The 10,547-nt window shown below is 37.1% G+C and overlaps 1 long non-coding RNA gene across 1 annotated transcript; it reads right to left on the reverse strand.

Moving 5' to 3' along the window:
* Positions 1-215: 215 nt before the first annotated feature.
* On the reverse strand, positions 216-3,469 carry LOC125179199. Its single transcript, XR_007157175.1, has 2 exons — positions 3,346-3,469; positions 216-1,317 (listed from the first exon to the last, which is right to left on the reverse strand). It is a non-coding gene; the product is annotated as an uncharacterized LOC125179199 (long non-coding RNA).
* Positions 3,470-10,547: the final 7,078 nt, after the last annotated feature.

Genomic DNA, 10,547 nt, shown 5'->3' on the forward strand with positions numbered 1-10,547 from the left:
AATATTACACACTTTTACCTGAATTAAATATTGTGGTCTACAATTGTTGCTGTTTCATGTCTATAGAAGTTAAGCTAAGCATCGGTCTTCTTGTGTAAGGAGGCTGCAGCGTGGGGTAACTCGTGTGCTGATGATTAGCATTTGTGACTTCTATATTGATTACTGATAATCATGTCTAGGGCGATCATAAGGTATGAAGTTATGAATAAAACCACTGTAAATTCACAATTTATTAGGATGTACATGTCATCACTTTCGCAGACCTGTAACGGCCTACGGTGAACCGCTGCAACGCTCCATTCTTCAAGTAATAATTGCTTAGAGAATTACTCCTTTATAATATTGAACAATCTAGGCATAAAAGCCCCGTACAAATACAAGAAAAAGTGTATAATTATAACAATAAATTCACGTTCGCAGCAACATGCAATATTCGAAGTAAGGACCTAATCCCAATCACGAGCTTGTTGGGAAATACCTAGGGCTGTTGTTCAACTAGAGACTTTTTTTGCGTGAAATATAAAGATGCTTAATATAAGAGTCTACCCAATCAAAAATCTGCTGATTGGTCAAACGAAAAGACAGAGTTCCTCTGCATTTGATTTTCTGCACACTAATGGAAGCACATTGGAAGACATACATCAAGAATGGATTGCATAAATTCGCCGTCATTCATAAGCATGTGAATGATTAATTATCATTGGAAATCATTCAATATTCCAATGATTCATTATCATTGTAAAAATACAGTACACAAAACTGGGACACTCGATAACGCTTAAATTGTGGAAGAAATATTGTGTAAAAGTATATCTTCATAAAAGAATTCACTTTACCAATTTCTGGTAAAGATATCACATCTAATTATAGCGAGGTGAGACAACGGCTTACGGTCGGCTCCCGATTATGCGGTTCTCATTTACTCCAAAAAATAATGGTAATCTGGAAATTCGGATAGATAAGTATTCTGACTTACACTTCCTTCTTATAAAGCCTTTGAAATGCACTTTTCATCAATATTCCCTATAATGAACCGGTATAATTTTAAACACTACGGATATTTATACTGGTCCCGAAGAAAAATTGAAACACAAAATTACACTTGAACATACACAGTTCATTCTCACTAAATGTGCTGCAGGAACATGGCCTCTGAGTCCATGTCGATGAGGAGTAGAACGTCTTCGACCATCAGCGTAACGGCGGCCTCGAACGTCCCTCCGACCGTGACGGTCGCCACGGACGCGTCTGCAGCTCCGAAGTCTTCTATTATTGGCTTGGGTTCCTCGACGTCCAAAGTGCCGACGTCATCCATCACTGGAGAACGAACAATGCTTACTTCATTGCCATCAAGTTCCAATGCGACACTAAAGTATAGTATAGTAATATCGGCGCTGGAGAAATATATCTAGACCCATGGCCTGTTACTGATTCTTATACTTTTTCTATCTTGTCTACGGGAGATCTAAGTTGTACATCTAAGTCATCTACTCGCTAGTTATACAAACAGTTGAGTGATCTTCAAGATTTTCTTTATCTTCGCCTGGATTTGAAAGGTCAAACAAAGTCTGTGTGCTGTGTAGTTGGGTGCAAGTAAGTGAGAGCTTTTGAACAATTACGATACTTGAGTGTTGGGCTGTCATAGGTAGTTCAAAAGCAAGTAAGATGCAATTCGCCTTTAACACCATGGGGTAGTTTTGATATTATTTAACACTCAATGAAGAGCTCTAAAAATAAAGAATTTCCAGCTATTATAAAGCACTGTATTCACGAATTCAATGGGCCAAAAGTAAAAAAAAAATACTGTAGATCCGCCAACTAAGCTCAACTGCAAATGATGTAAAAACATTAAGTGATAAATTTTAACGACAGATGTTACAATACTAGGCTGGTCATGTCTTGAGTCTTCCAAATGCGATTGAAGGATTTTTTTTACATTGCAAAAAATTTCGTACTAAATTTGAGCCACATTGCAAACTAGCAGACTAGCCCGACGTTGCCTATGATCGATATTGCATACAATTTTGCAATCCCGTATAAGTGAATTAATTTAATGTTTATTAATTCTAATAAACAATAATTGTTCTTACTATTGATTATTTATTATTTAATGAGCCTTTTTTAAAATCATAATTTACAAGCAACTCCTCCCATTTGACTACCGTTCAAAATATTGAAAAACATTTTAATTGTATTTCAAATCAAATTATTTGCAACTATTTTAATCACAAATGACATTTTTTGATCCAATACTTTCCTCATATTTTCCATTTTCTAAGTCTAATTATTCTCCCTCTAAGATTAAATTTTCAGGTCTTGAGTGACATCAGGACACGATAAGTATACTGGATACGAACCCTACCAGTCCCAATTTTACCGAAGGTGCCAATTTCATAGATTGATTGAAATTAGATTGATTCGGGTGCCCAGCTCTTTCGTGTTTTAAAACATACGGAATAACCGTGTATCGCAACGTAACAACGTATATTTAATGATATTATATCTAGAATTCTGTATGAATGTAAGTTGTAAAATAGACACTTAGTTATGTTTTAATAATTCGGCTCCAGATTACTCGTGTACAAATCCGATGTTTAATCCACGGATTTGTCACTATGCATTTCATTTACTTAAACGACCGAGATCTATAACGCTTTAAAGAACTTTATATATTTTTTACAAACATTGAATTAGCATAAGAACATGGAACGAATGACTTACTCTTTAGAAGCTAAACATCAAACAGAGGTAAATTTTTATAATAATATTTATAAATTTATAATAAACATTTATAGAATATAAAAAATATAACTCATGACTCACTGCAGTGAGTGACAAAGAGCGCATTTTATCGTCAACAAAAACTTGAGGTCACGGACGGACGGACAGACGGACATGGCGAGCACAATAGCGAATTTTTTCCATAAATGAGAAAATGCGCTTAAAATATGGAATATAAATATTGGCTTCTATATTGTATATTAAATATAATATAGAATATAAAATGAGTGCCGGTAAATAAAAAAGTGTACTTCAACTCAGTGAGTTTTGAGCAAGTGAGTATGAACAGCTAGACATATAATAAGCGGAAATGAAAATGTGGAGAGCGAAAATTGTGCCCCAACTTGCCGCGGGGCATGAATCGATAAATCTTAATTTTCAAGGTTAGAAGCGGACAAAAATTATTTTTCCGTCTATAGGTCATAATTTATGGGTGAAACCTTATAACTTTGTTATAGTGTCATCTTAGAACAACTTCCAAAATAAAACTTGCTAAAAATATTGTCATGCACCCCACATTTCGCGAATTTTGGATGCACATTAGGAAGATAACATTACACCCACCTTTTCCTACCACGACCTAGGTCGCACTGAAGCAGCATCAGCATCAGCGCCACAGCTCGACCTCGAGCAGCTGGCTACATGCCAGATAAACTCATGGGAAAGTGCAGCCGCCAAGCTTCCGATTAGAAGTAAATAAATTATCAATGTCACAGTAAACATACGAAGTTTATATGGTTGTCTGATGAGGACAAGAAACTTTGCACCAGTTGTGCTCGGGTGCTATATGCTAATACGCATCAATGTTGTGGTAGAAATATTTAATTTATATTGAGTTCTCCTCAAAAGTGATGAGCGAATCCCAATCGTTGTTGCAAAATGAGCAATTAAATTATCATGTTATTTATCATTTCGTGCCATGATTGACATAATTCGTTCCCCCCCACACTAGTGGCAATCAACATAATATATGGAAAATCTTATTCAATTATATGCATTATGCCACAAGGAATATTATTACCTCTATTTTTAACTATTAAACAATTATTTTGAATGCAGGTTCGCAAGTTTTCAGGTTTACATACGCAAGAAGCCATACATCATGTTAAACCTTAAACCATCATAAACCTTAGGAACAATAAAATCATTTTATTTCTCCTTTGTTTGTGATTCCCGCATTAATGACTATTAGGAATATTAGTAATCATCATCTCGTAAATCGTAATAAGCGGTTATTTGATGTACCAATTCTGATGACCATGACGTTGCCGGTCTGTGCCGTTCTTCGTCATTCTTCAGTCAACAGTAAACTGATGAAAGCCCCCAACCCCCAATATTTTTCAATCACAAAAAATCCTACCAACACTTGATAAAATTATGAAAAACGCTTATTATAAAATATGCTCCACTAATCCGCCGATTTAGACCTTTTTACTCACCGACATTAGTCCATCACTAAGTGAAAAACTTGAACTCAATTTTTGGGTGTAAATACTTATTTGTTTCCAACCTTTCGTCACATTACCAGTCTTTAAAAGGCCCCAAAAATGCAAATTCAAATTACAAGTGGACATTTGACAATACAATTACAAGTGGACGTTTGACAATACAATTACAAGTTATGGAAACCAAGAACTGTGAGTTAAGTCACTCTCAGAGGTCACAAGTGAAGAGATTTTACTACGTAAATAATATTAAATGAATGTAAGATAATCAACCAAATAATTATAATATAGTCATGCTTCTATTCTTCAGCGCCGACTTCACTATGAATTTGATATGATACGATATGATATGACACCGCGTAATACTTACTGACCGCGTTGTTGCCGCCAGCAAATGGCTCAAAATGAAAATAAAATCATTAAACAATTAAGCTGGTAATTTATTGATATATCAAGAACTGTGATGAAGAAGGATAAACATGGTGATCCTCACGTCATCAGTTTCGTCACGCCTACGCTTTATTTTCAAGTCATGTGGAAAGGTAAGAATTTACGCTTTCAATTCATGTGGAAAGGTGGGGTGGATAGCTAGAGGTCAGCATAGCCCAAGTCCACAGTGCTATTCATATACCTTCCCGAGCGTAACACAGCCGGGCATCTTCACGGCTTTTGACACAAAGCGCCACCATAACAGCGCCATTCAGTCACAGGCCGGCGCCCAACTGGTCGGAGCGCAGCAGGCCCTACCGCAACAGCTACTCCTAACGTAACGTAACCTAACCTAATCTGCGCCGCCTGTTGCGGTAGGGCCTGTTGCGCTCCGGCCAGTTGGGCTCCGGCTCTGTGAAGTAGTGGCCGTGTTGTGCAAAGCGGATTTATTGTTAGCCGGAGTTACCCACAGCTCATTGATCTGAGGCTATGTGTAGTCTGTAGATATTGCATGCTGATGTTTGGCGTTGGGCCCAGGGCCTGTTTACGAGTAAATTTTGTTACCCACGGCTGCGCTTCTGAAAGGTGAGAAGTTTCGCACTGTTGCCGACTGCCGAGCCGAGTCTGGGAGTGGGACTCTGGGAAAGCTTCAGCCCGCTGAAGGTTACGTCGCGTCGTTGGCTCGTAGCCTAACGTAGGTATAGAGTCGTAGACGATTCCTGCCACTGCCAGACGCCAGTCAGTCATTAAAATTGCTGGCATGTCCGCCGTCAGGTAACTCATCTCAGTTCTTGTTAATTTTATCGATAGGACCGTAGGACGTTGGAAGAAGAGGACGTGTGGTGGCAGACTGGCAGTGGTGCCTTAGATTATTAAGATTTAACTGACGTGTTTGAACCCTAGGTACATAAATTCTAATGATTCTATGACTAACTCATACGAAATACCTATTCTGCTATTCATCAAATTCATTCATTTGGAATTTCGAATCGTCACCGACATTTTGTTGCACTCATTTTGAAAGCTCTAATTACTACTTGCCTTGGCGGCTTGGAGCCTAATGATACCTAGGTAGCTGATGCTGAACATTTCCTGACAACACTCTGACAATGGCAAACATGAAAAGTGGAAGGGTAACACTTAAAAGCTGAAGACGCTGAAGTCGCTGAAGTGGCGAACGATTGATCGATGGAACGCCGCGGCTGAACGAATTCCGCGAATTTACCAAGAAGTAAAGTAACGTTTTTCATTATCCTATGTTGAAAAATTAAGCACTCAAACTACGCATATCTCCTTTTTGTGTTCTACAAATCAAAAAGTTAAAAAATCTGACAAATAACATATGCTGAAAACGGCACTATACTCATGTTCATACAATTAAACTTATTGCCTTATCTTGGTTTGAACAGTCGAATCTTACGACTATGAAAGCATCTTATATAAACAAGGCGGAAATCAATCAATCACATTTCGATTTAAACCACCACACAGCACTATCAGTAAAACTCCGCACTCGACCACAACATTTAGCACTCGCCAATAGTGCATAGCGCAAAACGGCCTCTTACGGTACTTCAGCGCTTATATCTCAGAAAATATTCAACCCAGAGAGTGCGGAGTGATGAAATAACGTGAATCAATTACTTATTCACTGTAAATAATCACTCCGCACTCGACCACAACATTTAGCACTCGCCAATAGTGCTTACCGCAAAACGACCTCGTACGGTTTAACTACTTCAACGCTTATAACTCAGAAAATATTCAACCCAGAGAGTGCGGAGTGATGAAATAACGTGAATCAATCACCTTATTTTAAGGTGAATCAATCGCAATCAACATTTTCGCGATACCAGTAGGTTTAACTCTTTATTCGTCATCGATCGCTATACCAAGCGTTTCTGAATCATGTTTATGGTGTTATTTTCCGTAGATTTAATCGAGATTTACCCCTCCGTTGTCGTAGTTCGGAGTTCGGACGAAAGGCAGGTCTGTCCTATGGCTATAAATCTTCTGTGGGTCCTCGATAAACATCCCGCTCCCCCTCCCCACACACTTTGCAGTCCACTCAGATTTCAATGTGCTTGTTTGGTGCTTGTGTGGCTTTTACTAATTCACAAGACTGACAATACATGTTTACATGCATAGTCAATAATATGGAAATGTTGTTAAGCTGGTCTTAAATGAATGTCATGCGTTACGATGATTACTGAGAAATAATCTTAATTGCGTTTCAAAATATGAAGCAAACGAATGCATAAACAACACAATTCACACAACAATACAATCAATGGAGCGCTCATGTCGATAGGCATGCAAATTTTAAATCTCTAGTAATACAAAATCTTTAGCACAAGAAAAGGGTAATACAATCAATGTTGGGAATCCATCAGTTTAAATAACTCGAATTTCTTATTTAACAGAAATGTTGATCCGATGCTCATTTCCGTTGCGTAGTAAGACTGTCCTAAACGACCGTTCCTTACGTGAAAGCTTGCGGCCGTATTGTTGACACAAACCGTACTACAGCGGTCGCCACGCGTCCCCGCGTTTGCCTTTCTCAGTAGCTCTGTCTTTATAGCTGTCGTCTTAACAAAGATAAAGATAGTTCCTCAAAAGTTGTTTACATTGTTAAATAGGCCTTGTGACCGATAATTTCCAATTGTCCGGATGTCGTTATCAATACAATCATAAAATTTGAATCGGGCTCTTAGTCTCTCTCCTATCTATACTAGTAGTCAGAGGTGGGCAGTAGCGCGCTACATGTAGCGGCCGCTACTAGCGGCCTCTACATTTTCAGTAGCGGTAGCGGTAGCGGCGTTACATTTAAGACAGTGTAGCGGTAGCGGTAGCATCCGCTTCATATTTAAGTAGCGATACGAGGTTTAGCCGCTACCGCTACATTTATAGTTGAAGCCTTTAGATTTTACTGACGCCTTAGCAACGTTTAAACAGTTTGCCGTGTCAATGTCGCGGTGAAAAAAAGTTCAGTATCGATTCATCGAGTAAATAGATTATTTGTTCATAAGATGAACTTTGAAGAAAACAAAAATTGTTTGTTTTGCAATGATGCATCAACGAACTTTGATGGCCTAGGATCCGCACTTGCCATTGTATACATCAACGCACGTTCATGTATCATTTCTAATAATTATATTATCTAAGGGGACGATATAGCTACTATTGAGTACCGCACCGGGTCTTCTGTGATGGAAAGATGCAGTCTCAATCATGTTTGGTTGTGGCAGTTGGCTTGGCTTCTACTTAGAAATCCTGGTAAAGCTTAGACGCAGCACGCGTTTAAAGTTTCAGGGCCACCCACGGTCCGGGAAGGAAAGAAGGCACTGAAGGGGCACTTGACAGCGCCGAGAGAGAGATTTATGAGCTTGCGGTTCCCTCACAAACCACTGCATGGGCATGTTTTGACTTCAACAATTAAGGATACAAACTTTATTTGAACATGTAGTCTCATGTAATACTAATGTAGCAGTTGCGCATATTTATTGGCAACACGCTTAAAAATGTTTAATTTGAGAAATAATATAATTTGAAGCATTTATTGCAATTTCTGAATTTATTTTCAGTTAAATTGATCAAAGAACATCTAATTATTGTGCATAACGGATAGTAAAGCGTTAGAGATTTGTTGTATTTATATTTATTAGAAAAACATCGCAAGCAAAAGAATTCTCAGGTCAGCCTAGAATATTCTTGATCAACAATGATGAGTTAAATTTATTTTATGTAAAGGTTGCCATTAATTTTGCACGAGGAAAATAACAATCAATTACAAAATAAGATATATCTGAAAATATTAACTGAATAATATATTTTTAAGGTAAGAAATTAGTTTACACGATTACAGGCTAGCATTTTAATACAAGCACATTAATATTTTGTCAGTATCTTGGACATAAGTGCAATATTTAAATTTAGAGTTGAAAGTTGCCAATAAATATGGGCGTAACTGTAGCTGCAAATTTTTTATAATGGTAATCCGTACCATGTTACTTCTCATCATTATGGTTTTCGCTCCTGTTATTTGCTTTAAAATCAAGTATTTATTTTTGCCTTTTTATTATCATATAAATCATATTTTTTACAATCACAGTAATAATAATTTAATAAGTAATTCAGAATGCTAATAATTCAGTGGGCTGCTATAATATTTAATTTGATATTAATATTACAAATTATTAAGCAATGTGCAATGTGTTGTTACACGCTAATTTTTAGACTTTAAAAAATATCTACAGAAATAAAATATCAATTCAAATGCATGTCTTAACAGTATTTGACGAACTTCTGATAAAAATTTACACATTTGCATGAATGTTCTAATTACTGCACAGATCATGTACGTATAGAATTTAAAATGCTATATTCCAGCTCATTTAATTCAATGATTAATTTATTAACAAGACCAGTGGGCAGGGAAAGAAGAGTGCATGTATGCCTTGAAGAGAATATTTAATGCCTGCAGGAGAGCATGACAACCAAAGGTCTGGTCGTGCTTTAATCTACGGAAGTTTCACCTACCTTTCGGCTTCAAGTGCTTATACATATCTAATACTAGAATAATAATTCGGAAATGTTTTTGTGGTAGCCATAAATGAAGAAAAAATAGTTAAACTGACGTATATCGAGAAAATGCTGGAAAAGACACACACTTTACGAACACCGGGGTGCAAAATTTCGTCCTGCCTGATAACAGTTGAAATAAAAAGTTTACATAATTTATCTTAATGTCTACGTATTTAAAATAATTAGCCAAGATAGAATTCCAAATTTCAGACTTGGATCTTATTTATGAGGGGAGTTATTGAACCTAGTAATAGTTCAGAAACTCCGTAAGCGACCAACGCAGCTGTGCGCGTTGATGCAGAGTCTTAAGTGGCTGCTCATGTACCTAGAGCTCACGTCATCGGTTACCGTTCAATCATTATTATCACATTATCTTCTTTGGAGTTTGACAATTGGACGGTTATAAATAGCTGCAGTGGATAGATTAGCAGCATACCATCGTGGTGAAACTTTTATAGCGATAGCTACCCGTGGTACTCTCTCATCTTCTTTAAACTATGACGTCACCTGAGTAAACGATGTTATGAGTTCGTATCCACTTGAAACCGTGGAAACCTATGCAATAGGTTTTGCATTCCTTAGGCAATTTGTAGGTTCTATTTTGATCAAAATCGTATTAATGAAGTTTTTGTACTGATGATGGAGCTGGACTCCGATAAGTTTTCACTGCAGACAAAATTTATTTTTTTTGCGTTTTTATTTATTTATATGATTAGTTCATATGATAAGTTGCAATGAATCCGTCATTTCCTAATCTAAAGTAGAATTGACTTTGCATAACAGCCCGCACTTTATCTAACTATGATAATTTGGAATTTTAGAATTTACGCAGAAGTTGTCATTAATTTAAAAAAAAAACATCGAACGAGTATAAATGCATTGACCAAACCTTCATTACAGCATTTCTTCTAACAATAATTGATGCTCTGTGAGTCCGACTGAGGAAAGTCTAATTCTCAGCTCGGATTTTTTTTTTTTTTAGAAGGCCGTAGACTGATTTTCGGACAGATAAAACATAGAATACATTTTCATCTACAGTAAATGCACTTCCTAAATATTGATCGAAATAGGGCTAAATAGTTTCCACGTTGATTGAAATGATTGGATGTGCTATACTGATTTATACTGAAATGTGTTCCAAATTCATGTATAGAAAAGAGCACTTTTTGCCCTCATGTGATGGTACCCTCATTCATGGTTGAACTACATATATAAGGTTGGCCCACGAGAAGTTCCGTCTTTCAGTTCAACTTACTTGTTACGTCACGTAGATCGAGAAACGTAAACAAACCCGTCATTCCCATGACG

This window comes from Hyalella azteca, unplaced genomic scaffold, assembly GCF_000764305.2.
Source record: "Hyalella azteca isolate HAZT.00-mixed unplaced genomic scaffold, Hazt_2.0.2 contig15682, whole genome shotgun sequence".
Taxonomy (NCBI): domain Eukaryota; kingdom Metazoa; phylum Arthropoda; class Malacostraca; order Amphipoda; family Hyalellidae; genus Hyalella; species Hyalella azteca.